The sequence below is a fragment of the Meriones unguiculatus genome, chromosome 18 (genome assembly GCF_030254825.1).
Source record: "Meriones unguiculatus strain TT.TT164.6M chromosome 18, Bangor_MerUng_6.1, whole genome shotgun sequence".
Classification (NCBI taxonomy): domain Eukaryota; kingdom Metazoa; phylum Chordata; class Mammalia; order Rodentia; family Muridae; genus Meriones; species Meriones unguiculatus.
This window is the reverse complement of record NC_083365.1, coordinates 22,423,542-22,448,429: the sequence shown is the minus strand read 5'-3', so window position 1 is coordinate 22,448,429 and position 24,888 is coordinate 22,423,542. Positions and strand designations below refer to the sequence as shown.

General features: G+C 54.9%; 1 long non-coding RNA gene across 1 annotated transcript; it reads right to left on the bottom strand.

Annotated features, from left to right (window-relative positions):
- Positions 1-9,831: 9,831 nt before the first annotated feature.
- Positions 9,832-24,806, bottom strand: LOC132648949 (uncharacterized). The gene is made up of 4 exons (XR_009587349.1): positions 24,680-24,806; positions 20,252-20,914; positions 15,587-15,827; positions 9,832-10,239 (listed from the first exon to the last, which is right to left on the bottom strand). It is a non-coding gene; the product is annotated as an uncharacterized LOC132648949 (long non-coding RNA).
- Between the last annotated feature and the right edge of the window lie 82 nt (positions 24,807-24,888).

Here is a 24,888-nt window from a genome sequence, read left to right as displayed (position 1 = left end):
ATTTTCTTGTCTCTCTTCTCCACGTGACTTAAGGCTCCTTTACACTTGGATAAAACAGGAGGCACCAGAGAGAAGTTCCTGGTTCCACACGGTCAGTGGGTGGCGAGTGTAAAACCTTAGTCCCCCACCAAATTGATTACTTGCTTGTGGCTTAGATAAAACAGCTTGGAAGTGCTGTCTGTACATAATGGGTGCCTAATATATGTTGGTTAAACAAACACTGCCTTATTGCTCCCTTCTCCCAGAGGGTTTGGCTCAAGCAGCCTGGGACGCCCCTGCCCCTTCTGTCTTATACTGAGCGGCCCATCTGGTCCGGGGCTGCTTCCTCTTTCCTGGGAAAAGGCCCCAGTCTTCCCTGGCACTGACAGAATGGGGTTCCGGTGAGTCAGGGCAACGGGAAGCCACAGCTCTTAGATCCCTGGAACCCAAGCAAGGCCTGGAATGGAGAGCAGAGAAAAGGCCATTGGAGCTCTGGCTCTAAGTCTGAGGTGGGGCCAAAAAAGGAGGGGGAAGGAGCAGTTGTGTGGGCAGGGGCCAAGATGAATGAGCTGCTTCTGGAGCCCTCACTGGAAATAGGAGGAGTGGCTACAGGCTGTGACGCTGGGACCGGGGCAGGAGGCCTGTAAACAAGGAAGCCACCTGGGGGAGGTTCAGGGCGGCCGCTGGTCCTGGGCAGCAGGTGCTTCCTGAGGCCCGCCCTTGACAGGGCCCTGGGGGCCGCCTCATCCACTTGTCCTCAGGCACTAGGGGGCGCTGTGGCCTGGCGTCCCGGACTGAGCTGCGCTCTACCAGAGCCGCTAAAGGGGTGTGGCCACTGGAGGGTATGCCAACTGGGAGCCCTCAGTACCCCCGCCCCGCGCGCGCACAGATGCCCTCCCTCCTGTCCCCAAAGCACACTGGCCAAGGGCACTAGCCCAGACACTGAGGGCGCAGGGCTCAGCCTGGCCAGCCTGGGTATGAGCTCATTCCTACCAATTCTCTGGTTCCTGCTCCTCCCCTCCAAGGCTCAGGTCTCAGGCCAGGGCCTGGCATCAAGTCTACCGGTTTGGAGGGGGCTCCGAGGCCACCAAGCTCCTGGCTTCCCTTGGTACTGCTCCCCCTCCCCCATTCCCTGGCGCCAGGGAAACAAAAGGTTAGGGCCCAGAGGGACTTATCTGGCCCCACCACCACTGGGTGGGGGAAGGGGGCAAGAGAGGCGCACCCCCTCTGCACTCCTGATTCTTCGAGACACTTTCACAGGCGGAAATTCCCAGAGGTCAGAGGAGGGAAACGGTTAATTCCTTTTATTCAATGGCCCCCCCCCTCCACACCTCCCCCTAACTTCCTCCCTCCACTTCCCGCCCCCCCCCTGTGTGAACAGGAAGTGGAGAGGAAAAGGCTCTGAGCAGAGTAGCCGGGAGAAGGAGGCAGGGAGTGGGCAGCAGGCCGGGTGCCAGCCCTGCCCCTCATGGTTGCTTGCTGGAAGGGCAGAACAACCGTGGCTGGGCATAGAACCTGCAGCCTCGGTCGCAAGGCAGCTGAACTGGGGCAAAGCCCATTCTCCAAGCCCCCTTTCTCCAACCTGCTGCCAGGCCAGAGGCTGCTGTCCTACTAGTACAAGACATCCTTTGCCCAAGCCCCAGCTGCCCTGATCGCTGTAGCCTTACCCATGCTGCTGGGTTGGCCATACCAAGGCTGGAGGGCAGCAAGCAATTCATGCAGCCTCCAGTCCTGGCATTGGCTCCACCACTCAGCCCCTTGGCCCTGCCAGTCCTTTGAAGCTCAGTCAGAGCTTCCTGTTTGGGGCAGGCGATGCCAAGGCCCCTCCCCCACCATTGTTCTGTAGAGACCATAGGTCCATCTGTTGCCCCCATGGTGGGGCCCCTAGGCAGTACCACACGGGAACAGTACCACAAAAGACCCTGCTGGCAGCTTTGCTCATTGGGAGCAAGGCTGTCCCTACAGCAGGTTGAGGATAAACAGCCCTCAGAAGCAGGCCTGGAGGGGCCCGAGACAGGAGGATGCCACTGAGTTAGCATCTCCAGCCTTCTGCCTCCTCCTACACCTGAGCGTGGAGATGTTGATACGTGAGCCACCATGAAAGGGGCAACATTCTGCTGCTCAGACTCCAAAAGGGAAAACTGGCAGAGGGGGCAGCCTTTGACGGCTGAGCGATTCCACTTCCCAGTGTCTCGTGGCTGGTGACATCCACTCCCTGAGAAGCTTTGCCTGTGCTCGGTTTTTGCCTTGAAGTAAATCCTTGAGCTGAGCAGCCAGGTCCCATTCTGTGATATCACAGGATGTTGACTGACCCCAGGTGGCCAGCAATTGATGCCCACTGAGAACAAGTCAGGGCAGAAGAGGGGAAAGAGGACTGGTTTGGCTCCCAGGAAAGTGGATGGTGTTCCTGGTTCCCAGGCTGCCGTGGCCAAAGGTCTGTTTGTGTTTCCCAGGCACATAGCAGGTGCCATATTATCTCTGCAGCTCACTCTTGCCACAACTCCCTGCCATGGGCCAATCTCACAGTTCCAGCCGTCTCCCCCACCCCCCACTTCTCCATGGGGGTTAAACCTCAGACATGGTCTACCCCACTTCTCTCACCAGATCCCAGCCCAGAACTCATCCCGCCCCTGGCTCTTAGAGGGCTGGAGCTCTGAACCCTTAGCTAGAGACCATAGAGTGTCATGGAAACTCTTCTTCAAAAGGGGTTTTCTGTGGTCGCACAACACCTGAATTGATTTGCCGAGTGTCTGGTAACCGCTAGGATGGCAGGTGTGGGGTGGGACTCCATGCCTCCCACTCATTTGGCCTATCTTCTCCTTCTGAACTGTGATATGTATGGGATGCCAGGATGCCCAGAAACTGAGTTTGGAAACCTACCTCCTGACTGACAAAAGCTAAATCTAAGAGGAGAAACTGGCAGCTGACAGGAGGCTGCATCCAGAATCCTGTCCTTCCTCTGTGAGATTCAGAATCAGCGATACCGTATTTGTGGTGGATTAGCCATTGTCCTCAGCCTTTTATCAACGCTCCTTTTCTTAAAAATTTTAAAAGCTTACATTTATTTAGTGTGTGTGTGTGTGTGTGTGTGTGTCCACACATTTGCCCTGGAGCACATGTGAAGGTCAGAGAACAGCTTGTGGGAGTCAGTTCTCTTCTTCCACCATGTCGGTCCTGGGGATCAAACTCTGGGTCATCAGATTTGGTGATAAACACCTTCACCCACTGTGTCCTCATACTCAGTTCCCGTCACCAGCCAAAAAGGCTTGAGCTGAGAGCAGAGAAGTGATCTAGAAAGAGTAAGTCTGAGCCTCTCCCCTGGGCTTATCAGCTATTGGCCTAACCACACCCCTGAACAGTTTCTTCACCTGCAAGATGAGACTATAACAGACCTTCAACAGCTGACATGAAGCTTTCGAAGCTTTTGCTGAGTGCAGCAGGCACATTTGGACAGTTAGTCCAGAGCCTGACACCTGAGCCAGGTCTAGGGCCTTTTCTAAGAGCCCCCTAGCAACTCCTGCTTCACAAACCACTCTTATCTCAAAAGAGGCCTGCTTGGGAAGGCTTCTCAAGCTTCTCGTAAGTAAAATGGGGACTCTAGGGAAGAAGTCCAAGGCCGGAATGAGGAGTCTCTCAGGCATGCAGGAGGCAGTCCTGAAGTGGCATAGGAATGCTCCCTAGGGCAAGAGGGTATTGCATTCCTAGAGGAGCACAGGGCACCAGTCCAGCTCTCCAGGCTTAGCGGCCTGAGCAAGCATCACTCTGGCCACTGACCAGGCCTAGCCCCTCTGCCAGCCTGTGGTGGTGCAGCCCAGAGCTTGCACAACAGCCTGGCTGGCAGGCACTCCCCTGAGAGCCTCAGGAAGTCCCCCTTGCCCCACTTTGATCTTTGACTCTTGGGTCTGCCCTCAGCCTGAATTCCAGGCAGATGTCCTCTCTTTTACCTTCTGTTCTTGGCCTTTTCTCCAAAGGCTGGAGCTCTAGTTATCCCCAAATCCCAACTTTTCCTGTAGAGTCCAGCTAGAACCTCCAAGGGGGAAGCTCCCCACACAATCCAGTGAGGCTTTTTGGCATAGACTTGGTGTGTGGCTCTCATTTGCTAGCCAGGGATTCTCCGGACCTCTGGCATCCTCACAAGTGTTCTGCCCACCTCGATCCCTGTCCCAAACTGCAACAAGGAACAAGACGGGAACAGCAGGCAGAGCCCCCTTCCCTCTGCATCCTCTGAACAAAGTCCCTTGATACTATTCCGTGTTCAACTGTGCTGCGCCTCTCAGCATTCAGTTTCACAATCAAATAATTCCCTTCGGTTTTTGAGTGGAATTTTTGCTTTTATTTTTTAGGGTTTCTTGGCTTTTTCCTAAAAGCAATCAGTCTAAATTTGTCATCACACATCCCCCATTTCCGTGCCTCAGGGCCTCCTTTTCATCCCCTGGAATCTGGAAACCATATGTGTGGGCAGAAACCCCCCAGTATCCCCCAGCTCCCTGGCCCAGCAAGGCCCTCACAGAGCAGGCATGTTTGCTGGGGAAGAGCCTATGCTCCAGGCTGGGACTAGAAAGGGAGTTTCTCTTTGGACCTTCCCAGCTTGAACTGTGGATAATTCGTGTGGTCTAGTGGTTAGTGCTAGAACCCATGCGGTCTGTCCCCGGCAATCTCTTTGACTGACACTAGAAGCCTGGGAAAGTCCGCTTGTCATTAGGAGACTCAGTTTCCCTAACTCCTTCAGGGATTGGAGGCTTCCCTACCTAGACCATCTCTTTACCTGCTTGGGGAGAGAGAATCTTTGTCCAGAATAGCTCTTTATAGTCTAGATTTTACCTACTGGGGAGACTGAGGCAGAATTGAGTCACCAATTCAAGGCCTGCCTGGGCACTGAGTGAATTCAACACTGACATCTTAGTGGGATCCTGTCCCAGGATTTTAAAAACTGGGGGCGGGGATGGGTACAGGCAAGGAGCAGCACCATCACCAGCAGGTGTGAGACCTACTGACTCAAACCGAAAAAAAGGAAATAAATAGGATTTCTGTTATAGCATCCCAGGTGCTGTGACAAGCTGCATGATCTGGAACATGACAAAAGTGCTTCATTTTTGAAGGGAGTTAATGGGCCTGCAATGCCCTGCCTGCCATCACAGAGATTGAAACCAGGGCTCATTACCTGTGAGATGAGCAGACACTACGCCAGCCACTGAGCCACGTCTCCAACCCCGCTTAATCTTTCTTGACCATGGTTTTCCTATCTCTAAACGGGAGACTGTTATTGAACCCACCACTTGATTAAATAAGAAAAAAAAAATTATTCGAAAGTGCCTGGAGCTAAGCGTACTGTAAAAGCCCAATAAAAGGTTGTTACTGTCAGTGACGTGTCAAAAGCAGGACAGGTGGGAGGGTCTTCTCAATGTTACTGAATTTTCTGCGAGCCTCCCCCAGCTTGAGAGCCTGAGCCCTTGAGGATCAGGGCTGAGGCCTGGCTGCTCTGTCCAGTCTCCATGACGACTGGAGCCCCTCCCCTCCTTCCTTCCTCCAGAGCTTTCTGTTTACTGTAAACAGCTGGCCTAGCTCAACCCCAGCTGATCCGCCCAGGACCAGCCAGACCCTCTCTGAACCAGGGCAGGGCTTGATGGATGAAGGTCTTGTGCTCAGTGTCCCCCAGATCCACAGGTCTTGGGCAGACCACCTCAGCCAGCGGGGAGGGAAAAGGAGGAGAGACCTGTCACCTCAGACCAGGCCTCAGAGACAAGAAACAGATGGAGAGTAATTAAAGAGGACCGCTCCACTAGGGCCTGGCAGAAAGTCTCTGGCTTGGCCTTCGGTTGACCTGGGTGCAAATTCTGTTTGTTGATTTGTAAATTGCAGATAATAATACCCTCCTTGATGGGAATGGATGGCACATGGACAAATTGGTGGTTATGCCCGAAAACACTGGCTCAAGACTCAGTTCACACCATGACAATGGCTGTACTTGTGATGTCACTGTTCATATTCTCTTCTGCACAACTCCTGGCTATCCTTGGCATGCCTCAGTTGCACAAGCCTCAACACACACACACACACACACACACACACAAGAGAGGGAGGGGAGAGGGAGAGAGAAAAGACATGTGCTTCCCACAGCAAGCATGCATACTTTACATGCTGGGTATGGATGGAGGAAGTCCAGGAGCGCCCAGCCGTGGGAGACCCAAAGGTATCTAGCTGTTTCCCTAAACCCATACCTAGGGCCGGAGTATGCTGACATGGGTGCTGGGACAGGTGTGTGCCATCAGCCTCGGGCTTCACCCCTCTGTTTAAGCTAGGTCTCTGGGGTTGTGCCCGCCCGCCCTCTTAGCCCAGTGAGTGCAATGTAGTAGCACAAAGAAATGCTGTTAGAGCAAGCCCCCACCCCCGTCCCTTCTGCAAGTTAAGTGTTCAGAGCATGATCTGCGACGTGAGGCTATTGGCTCCCAGCTCCGAATGGGCTCGGGCTGTCCCTTTGACTCTCCTGCAGCCTTGGAGGTGCTGGCCAGTTAGGAGACTCCTGGCCAGAGATTTAGACTTCTAACCACCAGACCCGCTCGCCAGTCCTAGGGCAGAAGCTGGGGTTAGGCAGGGGCATTCATTGACTTGACTCACTCCCCACAAGGCCTATGAGTAAGTGCCACTCTGGATTTCCAGACCCACCCAGCACTCCGGAACATCTCGTTGGGGTCTTCCAGCGTTGGGTCCCTGTGGTTCCCACGTAACCCTGGGGTTCCCTCCAGAGCAGGCCATGAGGGCTGGAGGCCCATGGGTCCAGCTGACTTGCTGCTCCCACAACCCTCTTCCCCACAACTCTGCCTAACAGGAATCTGTGCTCTCGCCCCAGCCTAGACTATCTGAGAAAGAAGAGGAGCCCCCAGTCCTGAAGTCAGCCCAGCGCGCTGGCCTGGAAATCCCCCACTTCTTACCTTGGCCACTTAGGGAAATGGCCTCGCAGCAGAGGTCCACCTCCCGCCAGGGACTTTTCTCCTGGGGATGACACAGAAGGCAGTGCAGCCTCAGGGACCCCAGCCTCCACAAGCTGCACTGCAGACAAAAGGACTATACCTCACACACGCCACACACTACTCTCTCCCTTGCAGGGAGCGGGGCACCATGTGGGGCTTAAGCTGGACTAAGGGAGGCAGGGAGAAGGTAGGCCCAGGGAACCAGTGAGATGCTGCCCTCAGACCTGGCTCCTCCCCTTCCTAGCCAGTCTGATGGGACAGAAATGACATCAACCTTGCAAGTTATTCTTTCGAATTATTAGTTTACTTTCAAAGATTTATTTTTACTCCGTGTGTATGAGTGTCTGCCTACATGTATGTATGTGTGTGTGCCATGTGTGTGCCTGGGATCAATGGAGGTGAGGGCATTGGACTCCCTGGAACTGGAGTTACAGACAGCTGGGAGCTTCCGTGTGGGTGCTGGGAACCCAACCCAGGCCCTCTGCAAGAGCACAAAGCGCCAGCATCAGACCACAATTGCTTTAGATTTTCTCCTTTTCTTTTTCCCCCCTTCCTTCAGTACTGGAGTTTGAAACATACCTATCTTTCATTTCTCTCTGTCTTATCCCTCTGTGTGTTTCTGTGTGTGTGACTCCTGTGTGTGTGTGCCAGAGAGAGAGAGAGAGAATCTCACTAAATTTCCCCGACTAGACTAGCGTTTAACTTTCTATTCCGCTGCCTCAGCCCACGGCCCCACCCCCACCCCAGCAGCTAGGATTACAGGCCTGTACCACCAGGGCCCACAAAGATTTTTAATTTTTCCTTTTTTGATTACTGTATTTGTGTGCATGCACACGCTTGTGTAGATGGTTTATACGTGTGTTGTATGTGATGTTTATGTCCCTCTATGTCTGTCAATCTCCATTCACTCCCAGAGACAGGACCTCTCAATGAATCTGGATCTTTCCTTCTCTTTTTCTTTCTTTCTTTCTTTCTTTCTTTCTTTCTTTCTTTCTTTCTCTCTCTCTCTCTCTCTCTTTCTTTCTTCCTGCTGGGAATCTGAACCCAGGTCCCCATGCTTGCCCATCAGGTGCTACTGTGTGAAAAATTTCTCCTGGGGAGATGCAACACACATCAACTCACCCAGATAGGGAACCCATAACAGACCAAAGCACAGATAACACCCGAGTCCAACACCAATGAGTTCTATTAGAGTTGCTTACAGGAATATGGATGGGGATTTACTTATAGGAGCAGAAATGACTCAAAGATAGCTGCTTTACCAAAGTCCATCCTAGCACGGGTGACAGCTCACAAAAGCTAGCAACCTGGAACACACAGGTCAGAGTGTCCTTTCCTAGTGACTCAGCTGCTCTTCCAGGCAGCTCGGCTGGTTTCTGTTTCTTCCAGGTATGTGGTCTGGTCTTAAGAGCTCTTTGCAGGTTGGTTTGTCTGGGAATCTTTTTAGCACTTTGCCTCTGCTCTTTTGGAGGGACTCTCAGTTTTTATAGCTTACTCTGGCAGATCAGGGCCTAGTGAATCTGATCAGTTTCAGGGACTTCCTGAAGCTATTTTGAGTTGCTTGCCTTCCTTCTTAAGGAAGTTCCTGTAGAATGGGATGTTTCAAGCTCAGAAGACGCTATTATATAAATGCTTTTATGCACTGAGCCATCTCCCTGCTTCCGGTTACTGTGTTCTTGTTCTTGTCCTTGAGACAGAATCTTATTACATTGCTCAGGTTGGCCTTGAACTCCTTGGCCCAAGCATACATGTCACTGCAGCCTCCTGAGTGATAGGGTAAAGGGATTCTAGCCAGCCTACCATAGCAAACTTGCCCTTCTCCACCATTCCCTCTGTCTTGCTAAAAACCCCTTAGATTATATTCCTGAAGCCAGCCATCAAGTTCTACTCCCTTATATGGCCATTTCCTCCTCCTGAGGCTGGCTACCAAGGTCCGGCTATCAAAGTATTGAAGCCCAGCAATCAAAAGTCCCCTTTGGCTCACCTAATTAACATGCCCAATTAAAATTAAACACCTCATCCTAACATGGGATTTCCCTTTTTATCTTTATAAATTGCCATTTGCCTATGGGTCATACCTGTCTCTTCTATCCAGAAGGCAGTGTTTTGTCCCTCTGGGACAAATATCCCTGCCTTCTCTCCCTCGTTCCTTTCCACTTCTCCCTCATCCTCTTTGTCTCATAGTCCTTGCCATTTGTCCCTCTAAATCTTTGTGTTGAGAACGTGGTCCTGGGGGTCCTGAGCCAATACCCACACTTCCATAGGATCTATTAAGTGCCTACTACCACGCTTGTGAAAACTGCAACTTGTGTCTACTTTTAGCTTTACTTATTTATTTTTATGGTGTGGTAGGTGGAACCCAGGGCCCCAAGCATGTTGGGCAAGCATTCTACCACAGGGACATCTCAAACCTGTATGAATATTTATAAACACAAGGGTTGAACAATGGGTATGGCCTCTTGTGCCTGTAGCATTCAAGAGGAGGAGTCCTGAGGATGGAAAGCTGAAGGTCAAGACTGGTGCAGTGATGCAGGCCTGTAATCCCAGCACTCGGAGGCAGAGGCAGGCGGATTGCTGTGAGTTCAAGGCCAGCCTGGTCTACAAAGCGAGTCCAGGACAGTCAGGGCTACACAGAGAAACCCAATCTCCAAAAACCAAAAAGAAAAATGAGGGGGCTATGGATCTACTTTAGCATGTGTGAGGCCCAGTATCACAAGCAAAAGCAGAAGGAAGGAATTCAAGAGACTGGAGAGATAGCCTGATGAGTAAAGGCACTTGTCCTTCCAGAGTACCTGGGTTCCATTCCCAGAGCCCACATGGTGGCTCTAACTCCAGATCCAAGGGATCAGATGTCCTCTTTTGAAATCCCTGGGCAACAGGCATGCCCATGGCACACATACATGCAGGAAAAACAGCTACATACATAAAATAAAGCAAGTCTAAGTTTTTTTTTTTAATGCCATTAGAAGAGTTCAGTTTTTATTTTAGCTAAAGAGTTAAGTCTCAATAGAAATTCTGTTTCTTTTTACCCTCACCCTGATAGCTGCTTTGCTGGGTCCTGTACCACGGTGTGGTACCCAACATGCTTATGGAGGAAAGGCCATCCATCACCCTGCAGAAGATTACAAGGCCTGGATGGGCCAATTATTTTCATTGTGCTTTGCAAAGTGTGGTCTACAAAGTCACAGCCGAAGTTCTTCTGTTTGCTGTCATTTTCCTCCGCACGTCTTTATTTCCTCTACGTGTCATTATTTGTGTGTACGTGTATGTACACACGAGTGCACGTGCACACCTGTGGAGGTCAAAGGGCAACTTACAAGAGTTGGTTCTCTCCTTCCACGTGGGTTCCAGGGAGCAAACTCAGGACAACAGGTTTGGTGACGAGCACCCTCTACCCCTGAGCCATCTCACTGGCCCATTTGTTTAAGTTGGAAGGGACTTAATCGTCACAAGAAAAGCTCGATTGCTGGAGTACTGAAGGCCCACCACCTCAAAGACCCAGGCAGCCTCACCCTAGCACCACAGTACCCCAGAGCTGCAAGTGGGAGTCTGTTGCTCTGGGGATATAGCTCATTTGGCAGAGGGCTTGCCTAGTACACAGAGCCCCGGCTTAGGTCTCTAGCGCTCAATAAACTGGATCAGAAATTCATAATCTTTCTTTGAGTCCAGCCTGGAATTCATTAAACCCTGTATCAAAAAAAAAAAAAAAAAAAAAAAGTGGGAGTTTATCAAGGAAGAATGTTGACGGCTTCTGCTTTCGGGTCTGCTATCTCCGGAGCCTTTGTGAAGGCCACAGAAAACCGAGGTACTTGCCATTAGCATCTTTGAGTGCCTGTGTGAGAGTAGTGGTGGTAGGCTGTCTCCCCGACCCTCCCAAGTAGCCTAGGCTGACCTTGAACTCACTATGCTCGAGGTCCTGCTTCAGCCTCTTGAGTGCTGGGATTATTAACTTGAACCACTTCATCCAGCTCCCGTCCAGTCAGGAGAATATCCTGAAGCTGAATCAGATCATTTTCATCTGTGTCCTCACACATGACCATCTGGGTAAGTGAGGGAGGAAGTCGATGTGACCATGTTGGCGACACAGCGTAAAACAGAGCAGGATGCCGTGACTCGCCCAAAGCCGTACTGGTCGGTCGGCGTTGCTGAGGTTCCTGTGTGCTCGCTCCGTCTTCCTCATGTTCCGCCCTAAGGATGCTTGGTGGTTGGGAATTCTGACCAGGAAGCTCTAGATCCCAAGGCACATGGGAGTCCCATCTCACAGGTGCAGGGAGGGGGAAGCCTGCCTTCCTGCTACCCTAGGGAGAAAGCCAAACCAGGACCTTCTCCCTGTCTTTGAATATATAGTCCAGTGATGGGTGATGCTCTTAGAAGGAAAACTGAGGAGAACGCGTGCAGCATGTACTTTTGCCAGTCCAGAGCTAAGTCAAAGTTGTGTCCAGCTAGCTTGGCTGGCTGAAGGGCCAGACTTCCTCCCTCATTCAAAAGGTCAGCTCCGGGAGGGTGGCAGAGAGTGAAGGCAGCTTCAGCTTCTAGCCCCTCCCCCTCCCCTGACAGCTGTAATCTGCTTGGGAAAATCTTTTTTTTTTTTTTTCCCCACACACACAGGAAAAAATATTAGTTGTCCCGATAACAAGGAAAACAAAATCCAGCGCAGGGCATCAGGGACTTCCTGAGGCGGGAAACAATGTCCAGGGAGAGCTCCGTGGAGAAGGGCTAAGCTGGAAGGGCCCCCGAGTAGGAACCCTAAGGACACTGGTCCCGGTCCTATCCGGCCGGCGGGGGAGGGGAGATGACAGATCGAGGGACTCGGAAAAAAGATTTCCACATCCCCCCCTCCCCAAAAACCTTGAAGTCTGGGCTGTTGAGATACATCCGGGAAATGATTCAGGACAGGGTCACGTCCCTACACAGCGAGCACTCTGGCCCCTTTGCTCAGGTGCTCTGAGCCCACCTCTTTTCCCTCCTGGCCTCAGCCTGTTTTCTCAGGGAATAGCTACAGGCCCTGAGGGATCGTGAGTGAGGCAGGAGAGTCCCTTGCAAGTTACTACCTGACTGAAGCCCTAAATGGGGGCCCCATAAACACTCTCTCCTTGCCCACAGACACTTCCCTGGGTAATTTTCCACAGGGCCGAAAAGAGCTGGACACTTTTGAATGTCTTGTTCCTTGTCCCTGGGTGAGAAGCCTCTATTTGCCCATGTCTTCTGGGGCACTGGCTCCTAGGCCCAGTGGGTGGGTGTGCCCTCTGAATACTATAGGCTCTGGGGGGAGCACCCCAACCCCAGGGGATGCCTTTAGAAACAACTTCTCCCTAGACCTCATCTCAGACCAGGCCTATCAGAATCTCCAGAAAACTGCCCCAGTGCTTCCGGTGTGTGGCCAGGACCGAGGATTCTTGCTTTATGTTCCTGTAACCTTTGGTCACTTTCTGTCATCTTTCCACCATCACCACCAGAATCGGACCCTTGGATCCAGGTGGGAGCCCCTCAGAGGTGGCCACCTAGGCTGCTGGTCCCTGGAGGTTCGGGCAGAGCTCCCTGCCCCAGCTGGAGGCCAGCTGCCCAGCCCAATAGCAGGTTCTGGGTTACTGCAGCCCCTCCTTCTGCTTCTCCCTCCCCCCTGGGCAATGAAGCCTAGGGCCTTTGTTCTCAACCAACAGGAGTGTGACCAGAAACCCACCCACAGTTTAATTACAGTCCCATTCAGTGGCCACAGGCTGGCCATCATCCTCACTCAACCTGCTGGCTTTGGCCCCACGGGGCTTCCGACCCAGGCCAGCCCACTGCAGCTCCCTCCATGGTCAGCATCATGCAAGCTTTGTTCTCAGAAGGACCTACATCTCCCCTTCCCCAGTACCTTCAGCCCTTGTCCTGCACAGAACATAAAGGCTGTGACCTTCCCCGGGGCATCAGTGACCCTGACATAGTGCTGCTACTGTGACATGCTTTTGTGAACTCCTCCGGAGTCAGATGTAATTTCCGGCTCAGTTTTGAAAAACACCATTTACTTTATGTGAGGCCTGTTTTGCCTGCATGCATGTATGTCTGCCACAGGTGTGCCTGGTGCTTGGCGGAGGTCAGATGAGGGCACCGGGTTCCCTGGCACTGAAATTATGGATGGTTGTGAGCCTCCGTATGGGTGGTGGAAACTGGACCCAGGTCCTCGGCAAGAGTAATGAGTGGCTTGCTAAGCCATGTCTCCAGCCCCCAAACTCACTTTTTGTTGTTCATAAGGTTGTGCCCAGTCACCCACTAAAGTCTGTGGGGCATACGGACTCAGAAAGTTACCTTCCCTGCTCTCAAAGGCCTTGTCAGACAGAAGGAAGCACTATCATAAGTTACTGGCATCTGTAACCCCTATACCTTCCCAACGGCTCCTACCAGAGAGATGGAGTATTGCAATTGCTCAAGGAACATTTGGTGTGTAGGTGACTTTACAGCTCAGGGGCAGGGCAGCGTGGCTTAGACCTACAGCATTTACAGCTCAAGGGCAGGGCAGCGTGGTTAGACCTACAGCAAATGCCGGAGGAGAAGGAAGACAGGAGGAGCTATCACCTGAAGCCTGGCCAAAAAGAAGCAGTTAAGATCCACTTTGGGTCCTGATCAGGCATTTGGCATCGAAGGGACTCGCAAGTAGGAGTCCATAGGTCATAGGTCGCCACATGCTCTGTGCAAAGGGTCTCCTTCACCTGGCCGGTAACCTGAGGGGCTTCACCTCGGAGAGGTTTTCCTGTTCCCTTTGAGGAGACCCTCTTGGACCTCTCCTCTCCCACTGGTCCCCTCTCCCCATCACGGTATCTTCCAAGCAGGTGAAAGATGCTGTGGACAAGCGGACACCTCACACCTCGTTGTCAAGGGGAAGCCCCGGTGCCTGTCCCCAGGGGACACATCACTGACAAAGGCTCTGCATGCAGCCTGTTTTTCCATAAGCTTCAGCCCTGACCCTTGGCCTGGGCAGTGGGGACCAGGCCTCAGAAGCTTGGAGTGAGAGGGGTATAAAAGGGAGGGGTCCAGTCCCAGCTGCCTAGCTATGGGTACTAACAGGCCACGCCAGGGGCAGCAGAGATGGGGGGGGCACCACCTGCTTTTCCTTGTTTTGTTTTCGGGGCACTAATTACTGTGCTGAGCTTGGAGCTGCCTAATGAGGCCGTTTGGATTTCCTGTTGTTCTGGCTTCCCAAGACCCTTAAAGGGCCAGCATCACACTGGGTGTATGCCCTGGGTGGGACAGCACAGTCTCACAGAGGGGCTGTCTCCGGGCTCAGCCTGGGCAACGAGCTGAGGAGGAACCTGTTAGATTCACTGCTCTCCTACCCCCCCCCCCCCCCCCGAGAAGTGCCCTCACCGGAAACAGGAGCCTAAGAACCTTGTGCTTTGGCCAGGGCTCAGGGTGGGGTGAGGGAGGCAAGGAGGCCAGAGCTGAGGAGGAAAAGCCGGTGATGTCACCAGTGCCCAGACTGTGAGAACCACTGCAGCCACCAGGCAGGAGGGAAATGCTGTGACGTCCTGTCGTGTTCCCCGTCCTCCTCCCGCTGGAGAGACCTGGGCCGCTTCTGAGGGCAGGCTGTGATCAGGCTACCCCTAATTCAACCCTTCAGCCCCACACCAGCAAGGCCTGCAGAACGCATGCAATCGTATTTTGCATTTTGGGGTTCTCCTTGGCTAGCCCTAAGGAGCTGAGCACTGGGAATGGCTGAGGTCCCTTTCACGTGCATGCCGTGGGCTGCAGAGGGGCTAGTAAGCGGGCGAGGAGACTGTCTGCTTGCATCTCCCTCAGACCTGAGGCAGAGCCTTAGTCCCAGGCTCTCTCCTGTAATGTCCAAGCTGCAGATTCCCCTGGGTCCCGAGGAGAGGAGGCCTGGCCTGCAGCACTCTCCCCTACAGACAGGGTGACGACATTGTTGTTCTTGTGCTACTGGGCCTTCCGCCTGAAGTTCCGGCTCCTAAATGGTGGGAATGAGGGTCCCCGGGACAAAGCCGGCCTGGTTCCCGCAGCCACCTCAGAATGGACGGAATCCCCATTGTGTATGGGCGCCCCATGCCCGCCCTCACTTACCCTCACCGGACATGCCAACAAACAGCTCATTGAGCCTGGGGAGGGGCCGGAGAGACAACAATGTCCCCCAGTAGGCCATGGTAGTGAGCTCAGCTGGGGGTGGAGGCTGCCATGGAGGCTGGAAGATGATCTAAGCCTTGGGTGGGTTGGCCAGTGTGACAGGCTGACCTGAGCCTTCCCAGTGAGGCTGAGGAGGCTGACCCTGTAGCCTCACTCCACTCAGGAGCCCCACCCTCGTGCTGGGAACGGACTAGCACTTCCCACGTACTTAACCTGCCCCTGCCCTGAGCGCCTGGAAGGTGCAGCAGGCAGGTCCTTGGAGCCCAGGAGAGACATCCTGGACCCAAGGGACTGGTGGACACTTCCTCTGGCTGGACAAGTCCAGAAGCCCTCATGGAGGTCCAGACCAAACAGCAAACCAGCAGCCCGCACTGACCACAGTAGAGCTTGCAGCTCCACAGGCGACTGTACCGTCTGCTAAAGAGACTGGAACAGTCTTGCCGTGTGTCGAGATCTGTGAGGGAGGTAGCCAAGCCCTTACACAGCACAGAACTGGGGTAGGTGTCCACGAGAGCTCACCTTACCTGAAGCGTAACTGTAGCCACGTCCAGATACATGGCCTCAGGTCATTCTCCCAAAACACCTTTGTGGATTCCAGGCCTTGAGTAAACCTTTTTCTCCTCTGCTGGCCAAGCTTCAGCTCTCAAGCAGGAGAGCCTTTGAGGGAAATGGAAGGGAACGGGGTATGGCCACTCCAGTATGTGGCCGAGCTGCCTCCGCTCTTCAGAAGCTGTGCAAGCCAGAGGCAGGTTTGCAGAGGTTGATCTGGAAAAGGGGGAGAGGGGAGCGTGTCTTCGGGGGTGAGAGGTCGGGAACAGCATGGGGACCACCCCAGCAGGTCACAAGGGCTCTGACATTTTAGACCACCCCGCCACGCACCCATGGAAGCTGTCATGTACATTTGGTTCCCAGCCTCAAAGGCAGGCAAGCTTTGTGCCTTGGCCTCCCTGCGCCTCCCCCACACTCCGCTCCACTGTGCACCACTGCCAGGTGGTGGCTGGACATGTGCCTCTGCCCAAGAGCCCACAGTGGAGGCTGAATTCACTGCCTGCTGAGTTTCCATACCCTGACCTGTGAGCTCACATCCAACTTCAAGTCTCCGTCCCCTGCCTGACTCTGCCAGGAATACCTACTCACTTCCCGTCTTATCCTGGGCCTCGCTGTGCCCCGTTAGGAATGTTCCCCTTCCCTCTTTCCAAGTACAGCTTTTGGGCTGAAGAGATGGCCCTGCGGTAAAGAGTGCTTGCTGGAGTGCTGTAGCCGGGGTGGTGGCACTCACCTTTGACCCCAGCACTCAGGAGGCAGAGGCGGGTGAGTTCAAGGCTAGCCTGGGCTACAGAGTGAGTTCCAGAATAGCCAGGGCTGTTAACACAGAGAAACCCTGTCTCGAAAAAACAAAACAAAACAAAACAAGAGTGCTTGCTGCTCTTCCAGAGGGCCTGAGTTAAGTCCCTAGCATCCAGGTCAGAGGGCTCAGAACTACCTGTAACTCCAGATTTAGGGGATCTGGCACCCTTTTCTGGCCTCTACAGGCACCTGCACATACGTTGGATATGCTCACACACATACACAAACACATAAATCAAACAAGTACAACAAAGCTCTGGGATTTTTGTTTGTTTGTTTTTGCAGATCCAGTGTAATGCTGCTGTCCCTACAAATCTTCCTCTGAGCCTTGGCTCCACAAGTTAACCTTGGCTAACTACCATATCATTTTCTTTTCTTCCTTTCATTTTTTGTTTGTTCAGTTGGTTGGTTTGGTATGTTTGTTTTTTTCAACATAGTTTCTCTGTGTGGTCCTGGCTGTCCGGGAACTCGCTCTGTAGACCAGGCTGGCCTCAAACTCAGAGATCCGCCAGCCTCTGCCTCCCCGGTTCTGGGATTAAAGAAATGCACTAGCACACCCAGCTTCTTTTTCCTTTTTAAAATATATTAATTAGGTGTATGTGTGTGTGTGTATACCACGGTGTACATAAAGGGGTCAGAGGTCAACCTCCGGTATTAGTCTTCACCTTTCACCTTACTTTTAAAGACAGGTTCTCTCATGGTTCTAAATGCTTCCTTCTCTGGCCCTATTGTGCCGTAGGAGCACTGAGGTTACAGACACATGAGATACTGCACCTGGCTTTTCTGTTTGGTTGGTTGTTTTTGTTTTTTTGCGACAGGGTTCTCTGTAGCCCTGGCTGTCCTTGAAGATCTGCCTGCCTCTGCCTCCCACGTGCTGGCATTAAAGCCGTGTGCCACAGTGCCTGGTTGCACCTGGCTTTTACGTGGATCCCGAGGACTCAGACACAGGTCTCCCTGATTGCACAGTAAGTACTTTACTTTCTGAACCATCTTCCCAACCCCCGACGTTCCTTTTCCTGTGACTCCATCTTGTCTCCTCTTCCCATGGGCGAAGAGTCAAATCATGTATTCCCTCCTTGTGGCCTTCCAAGTAAATGTTCTCCACAGTGAGGTGGCTCTTGTACTCAGTCTTTGAGGGTATTTGTTTCATCCATGCTTGCACCTAGATACATGTGTGTGGCCTCAGGAAAAGGAACCTCGAACCTACAGTACCATGTTCTGTGTGTGACTGTGGGTCTGTGTGTGTGTGTGTTTTACTATGGATTGAACCCAGGGCTACGTGCATGCTAAGCACATGCTTTGTCACTGAACTACATCCAAGATCTTGGTTGCACTCTTGATGGATTTGTCTCAGCTCCCTGATAGCGGCAGTGAAAAGTGGCGGTATCCAGGCCGTAAGAGAAGAGGGGGGAAGCTGGGCACAGGGTACATGGAGGTTCTCAGGTGCCAAGATAACTCCAACGGTGGGGAGCTCCTGCGATGGAAGCCAGGTCCTGGAGAAGGGTGAGTGGGCGCAGAGGTGCTGAGGCCTAGCCTTGCCACCTGTACTTGTGTGCTGAGTTCACACAGGAAGCTGTGCGTTATCCAGCTCTGGTAATGGAGCCCCTGACTTTTCACCATAGCTTAGGAATCCCCCACGAGTACCCTGTGGTACTCACAGGGCTGCAGGAAGGCAAAGCCACATTTTGGGCACTTTCCTAGATCCTGGGCAGAAGGATCTCTGTTAACCCCAGACAGGTCAAGTTCTTCATTAGCAAACATCAGTATGTAATTCTCATTAACTCCAGGGGAGAGTTCAACCTGGATTGGCAGCTGGGATACACAGTGTAGACACTCTGTCACAGGAAGTTCTCCCATATGTCTAACCTAAATCCTTCCTGCCACCATTGAAGCCCATTTCCTCTTATTCTGACTGTGCTGGGAGAAAAGGGTCGCTGGCCACTGGCCTCTGCTTTAGACCCATCACCTACTTGACCATGGCAGTCAGTTCTCTCCTTAGCTTTCTTCAGGGAACCATGACCTCTTAGCTCAAGCAGCTGTTCAGAGTTGGCACCTGTCCCCAGTCTCTTTCTCTCTATGTGAGAAATATGCGACAGTACTTCCTGGTTCAGGCCTAACCCTTCCTTCCAGGAGACCGTGGGGCACTAGGGCTGAGTAAGCCCCACTCCTAGGCCCCTGCTGGTAGACAAATATAGGGGTGTGGCTCTATCCCCTGCCTGTTGCTTGTCCTGGGTGGCAGCTGGGATCAGAGATCATGCAGAGAAAGGGCAAAGCTGCTTCTAAGAGACGAGTTGTGCATCCGTGGAAGAAAGTGTGGGGCACAAAAGTACCCAGGGACTCCCAGGGGTTGGGCAAGGGTGGGTCTGCAAGCTGAAGCATTAAGGAGGGCTGTGAAGACAGAGAAAACCCCGATAGCTTTGCCCTGGGACAGGCCACAGGGAAAAGCAAGCCTGTAGAGAGGACCATAGAGGTCATCCTGGTGTGGGTAGAGTAGAGCCTGGGGAGGGTAGAGGTCATCCTGGAGAGGGTAGAGTAGAGCCTGGGGAGGGTAGAGGTCATCCTGGAGAGGGTAGAGGAGAGCCTGGTGTGGGTAGAGGTCATCCTAGGGAGGTTAGAGGTCATTTTGGGGAGGGTAGAGGTCATCTTAGGGAGGGTAGAGGAGAGCCTGGGGAGGGGAGAGGTCATCCTGGGGAGGGTAGAGGATGAACAGATGAAGCAGCTTCTTTGAAAAAGACTAACCTCAGGATAAGGAAGCCAGGCCAAGAGGATGCCTTGTGCCGTCACCCCCACTGCCACATTCTTTAGCCCAGGTTATCTTTGGATGCAGTGACTGCATGGACACAGAAGAACACATATCAGGTGGCCTCCAGACTGACCTGCGTTTTTTTGGTTTGAGATTTTTAGATTTTTGTTTAGTTTTGGTTTTTTGATAGTTTCTCCGTACAAGAGGCCTGGCTGAGCCAGGCGGGGAGGTGCACACCTTTGATCCCAGCACTCAGAAAGATCTCTGTGAGTTCAAGGCCAGCCTGGTCTACAAAGTGAGTCCAGTCCAGGACAGCCAAGGCTACCCAGAGAAATCCTATCTCGGGGAGGGACTGGTTTTCCTGGAATTTGGTTTGTAAAGCAGGCTGGTCTCGAACTCACAGAGAGAGAGAGAGAGAGAGAGAGAGAGAGAGAGAGAGAGAGAGAGAGAGATCTGCCTGCCTCTGTCTCCTGATTTTATTTTAATTTTTCAAGTGTGTCTGTGTGTGTGTGCCATCCGTAGGTACCTCAGGAAGTTAGAAGAGGGAGTCAGATATCCTGGATCTGGAGTCACCAATGATTGTGAGCTGCCTGAACGGATGCCGGCAACCAAACTAGGATTCTCCGGAAGACCAGAGAGCGCTGTCTAATTCAGAATGGTCTTGAACTCCTGATTCTCCTGCTTCTGCCTCCATGTGCTGGAATTATGCTATTTCCAGTCGAGCCTGGGGTCTCTCTGCAAGGTAGTCCAGAGCCTTCCCTCCTGTCCTGAAGCCTCCCTGCTCATTGGCGGAGTACAGACAGGAAGGAACTGGGGAAGGGGGAACCAGGGCTCTGGGCAACTTGCCATGGAGGCTGTCCTAAGCCCCAGCCTTCTCTGTGGCTGGAAATACCCACTGTGTGGTTCCTGGCCCTAGCTTTCCAGGCATCTCCTGGCTTTGGCAGATGTGGCAGAGGCAGCTGCCGGGTCACCGTCAAGCTGGCCCTTGCCACCAGGCTTATCTTGGTTCAGCAGCTGCCAAGTCTCTGCCCTGCTCCACCTCCTTCCTCCTTTCTTCTTAACTAGCACCCAAGAGGCCGGAGGAAAGCTTCCCACTCACCATGCACAGCTTAAAAGTAGCTTCTAGATTCTTTGGCGTCTCCTGTCAGGTCTACTGTCTCTGCGGACCCTAGATGCTCTTATTGACCTCAGTTCCAAGCCCCATGTGCTCTGGGAGGGCCAAGGAAGGAAACAGTACGAAACTACTCCAGGCCCTAGGTGCCTAGGACCCCAGATGAGGAGGTGGAAGGCCTTCCCAGCCTTGGGAGAAACCCAAGCAGTATTCCACCAGGCCCAGTGGTCCTGCCCACTTGGGGACCCTTTTATTTGGCATATGTTGGGTCACTGGGCGTGAGCAATCAGCCGGTGAAAAGTGAACCCAGGAGGTATGCTCTCATGGGAGCATGAGGAGAGCTGGGCCTGAGGGGCTGCCCCTCTCAGTGACCAGGTCCATTCAGGGACAACTCTTCTTTGGAGGGTCGTGTGGGTGGGACCGTTTTCTCTGCCAAAGCATGGGCAGCTATTCTCCAGGTTGTTCAGTCAAGAACCTTATCACACGCCGTCTATGAAGGGTCTGGAAAACTTGACTTTTCCATACTTTGCTTTTTCCTCCTCCTTCTGCTCCTCTTCCCTTGGGAGTGTGTCTGTCTGTCTTTTGTCTTCTTTACCTCCGAAACTCACTTGTGCCCTGCCCGAGAACGGCCTCTGGTTGTCTTCGTGTTGCCTAGAGGGAAAGAAAGGAACCAAGTTATTGTTCGAGTCTTGCAAATACCGAGTGGAATACAGGCCTTCACTCTCCCAGGTCGCTATTATTATCGCATCGCACAGATGAAAGAGCAGGTGTTGCCGCCGTCGTGGTTAGGTTTCAAGCCCAGGACCACGTGGCCCGGCCCCAGGCATACTCATTCCCCAGACTAAGAGGAGAATGCGCTGGGACCCCAGGCCTCCTCAGCGCTGGGCCCTATTCCTCTTCAATCTTCAGAACCCATTGTGATTTAGAAAACCATCAGTTCCTGTATCCTGTTTCTTCCTTGAAGCCCCCCAGCCAGTCTTCGAGGCCAATGCTAAGTCATCATCTTCCTCTCTCCTCCCTCAGCCTCGGGCCTATTCTCCTGGGAATCCACTCTGACCCCGGGGGCCAAAAAAAAAAAAAAAAAAAAAAAAAAAACCTCGAAGTACGCAGTTTCGCAGTTTTCTCGCAGGGGCAGTAGGGAAAAGTGCGCCGCGCCGCGGGGGCCCTGCCGGCCGAGCGGGAATCCAGTCCCTAACCGCTGGCTCCCCTCGAAGGGAGGGGAGAGGGCGGAGGTGCTTCTGCGGCGGCATCTGGCCGAGGCGGGCGGGAAGCTGCTGCATTAAATTGTAAAAATCGATTTATTGACCGGCAGGTGCGAGCGGCGGCAGATGGAGAGCAGCGCTGCCCGGGCGCATCTGCGGGGGAGCGGCGGCATCGATCCTGGGCCCCCTCGGAAACCGTTCGTCCCGGGCCTTTCCGTCGGTTCCCTCCTCGACGCGGGGCCAAGGTCCGAGGATCCTTGGCGCCTGGGTGGCTGGGGTAGTTCGGTTCCCTTCCCCGACCCCCACCCCCCACCTCCTGGCCTCAGGACCCGAGCCGGGCTCCCCGCCCCCTCGCCCCCCCCCACGGCTGGCAAGCCCTGCCAGCCCCACTGCCCCAGTTGGCACGCGGCGGGGCCAGCCTGACGCGTGGCAGCGCCCTGCGGCAGATGAGGCACGCGCCCGGCCTCATTTCAATGTGAATGGGCCGAGCGGAGCGGCCATGTGGCAGCAACAGTTTGCAAATCTCCCCGCCTTCTGTGCGGCTCCCCGGGCCGCGGCTCCCAGCACGTGGCCCCTGCTCCGCGCCCGCCGCGGCGGGGTCTCTCCAGGCTTAGCGCCCCGCCCCGGGCAGGCCCGCCCCCCACCCCCACCCCGCGGACCCCACCCCGCCTCCGCCCGGCTGCGGCGTGCCGGGGGCGGGGGGGGGGCGCACCGCTGTCCCCCGGGCACGGCGACGGTCCCGAGGAGGTCTCCGGGCTGGCAGCCCCGGGGAGCCCGTGGGCTGGGAAGGAGGCCCGAGGTCGCACCCCAGGAACCCGCGGCTGGTTTGGGGACACGGCCGAAAGACAACTTTGACATGTTTCAGTTCCGGGGGCGGGGGCGGGGTGGGGTGCAGGTTCTTCATAAGGAGAGAAGCCGAGTCGTGGCCACCAGGAGGGCGCAGCAGGGGCACAAGTCTTCTGGGGAGAAGGAAAGGCTTTGCCCGTCTCCCCCGCTGCTCGGCCTTCGGCGCTGGGGAGGGTCTGAGGGTGCCCTCTTGGGGAGGGATGTCGAGGAGCTGTGGGCCCAAGAAAGGGCCGCAGCTTATGGGAACCCAGCACGGTCAGGCTTGGGGAGTCTGTGGAGCTGGCCCTGACTCGTGGCCATGTCGTTAACAGTGGCCTGCTATCCTCCAGCCTTCTCCCGAGGGCCTCCCAAACGTCCTGTTCTTCGAGCATCCAGAAGGGCGTTAATTTTCTTCCACCATAGTCTTTGGCTCCTAATGACCCAGCGCAAGCTGCGAGCCCATCGTGCCTAGCAATGTGGGTAAAGACTGATCCCAGCCAGTGGGAACTCTAGCGGAGACCCGAAGCTAAGGGTAGTGTCCTGGCCAGGAATAAACAAACAAACAAACAACAACACACCCCTTTCCTTCCGAGGTCAGAAATTGCTTAGGTGGATGGATGGCTTTCACACATTGTCCATTTCTGAGGAAAAGTATGATCTCGACTTCTGTTTGGGCCTTGACTCTCGGCCAAATATTTTGGCACCTTAACGTGTATGAGGGTAGAACGCTTCCAAGAGTAATGGATACCCCTCGTGGAAGTGGATGTCTCCCTGGAGACTCGGGCAAGCGCCAGCGTCGGGAAGGGTTTCTATGGACTCCCCAGGCTAGGATTTGGGGATGGAAACTAGGGAGAGCGGGAGCACCCGCTGGCATTCTAGGAAGGTCTGCGGACACACAGAGGATGCAGAGACGGAGGATCTGGAAGTCCAGAACCGCCGGGAGGTACGCCCCGAGCTCCCCCCTCCCTCGGGCCTGGGACTCTGCTTGCCCATAACCTACATTAACTCGGTAGTGCAGCCTGGGCCCATCTGCCGGGCCCCCGCCCCGCATCGGTTCCCCACGCCAACCCGCTCGCGCCAGATGGTGGCTGGGAGGGGTGGACGTGCGTGGGGGACCCCGGAGCCTGTCTCCTCACCTCACCCCACCCCCACCCCACCCCACCCTCCATCACCACCACCGAGTCAAAAAATCAGACCATGTTCGTCACTGGCAGCTGTTGGGCTCCTCTTCCCCTACCACGGGCCTCCCTGGGGCTGGAGCAGCGTCCCCGCCCCCCCACCCCCGCCGCAGCCCCCGCCAGCACTGATCTTATCGTCCGACGACAGCCAGCTATCACCACGCGGGCGGGCTGACAGCTGAAGCCACAGGGCCCCCACGGCCCTCAGTGGGAGCAGAGAGAGAGAGAGAGAGAGAGAGAGGAGTTCTCCAGTACCCCCGAGACCGGGAGAAGGCAGCCCCCCCCCCCCCCCGGCCTGCGGCCTCCGGGGAGCACGGCGGGGTGCCGGGAAGGCAGCTGCAGGCCCTGCGCGCTCCGAGGCCACCCGGGAGAGGCGCGCGCGCGTGCGACCTGGGCGAAGCCGCCCGAAACTCAAACAACCCCGCGCGCCTCCAGTCCCACACCCTACATCCTGCCCCTGCGCCCAGAGACCTGGGCCCGCTCGGCCTCGGGCTCTCCCACCTTGCCTCTCCGGTAGTCCCCGAGGACACGCCGGAGCCGGGAGAGTTTGCTCCCTTACCCCGGCGGAGCTAGGGGACGCGGGTGGGGGCCGGGACGCGCGACCCAGGTGAGAGAGGCACCGAGGGGAAAGGCCAGGGCTTCATTACCATACAGCTGAGGACGCGCCCCCCTCTCCGAGGACCACGCCCCCCAGGAGGGAGTGGGGGAGAGAGGAGAGAGAGAGAGAGAGAGAGAGAGAGAGAGAGAGAGAGAGAGAGAGAGAGAGAGAAGGCACGCGCTGGGCACGCCCCGCTGCTGGGGGCGACACGCCTACCAGGTGCGCAGGAGAGGACTAGAGTCTTGGACGCTTGGCCCTCTGCCTCGCTTGGAACGGCCACGGAGAGGTTAAAACGCGTCCGGCGGCTTCCCCGCCGTGCTGGGGACGCGTGGGGAGCGGGACGCTCGTAGGCTGCAGGCCAGCGAGGCCCGAGCCACCACTGCCAGCCCCGGGGAGGCAAGAAAAAAAAAGGGGGCTCCGAGTGCCCTGGCGCTGGTTTTTTCGCTCTCCCAGTTTGAAGTTCTGTTTTGTTCCCCCCCCCCCCCCACCTTGGAGCAGAGGCAAAGCCTTCGGGGACCCCTGAGAGGTGGCACGGCCTTCGGGGACGCTTCCCTCCCCCTTGTCCCCCCCCCCGAGAGTTTCCGACCCCGTCCCCACCCGGGAACCACCTCACCTCCCGCCGCGTCACTTGGGGCTCCTAATCCTCCCGCGGGCGGGCGAGGGGGCTCGGCCTTTAAGCGCACGCTCTCCGAGGGCTGCTCGGCCCCGGGCACGCGCAGAGCGGGGAGCCCAGAGGTTGGGAGAGGGGCGGGGACGTGCGCCCTACTGGCTGGCTGACCGGGGGAGCGGCGGGGGCGGAGGCCCCCTCGGGTGGGTGCTGGG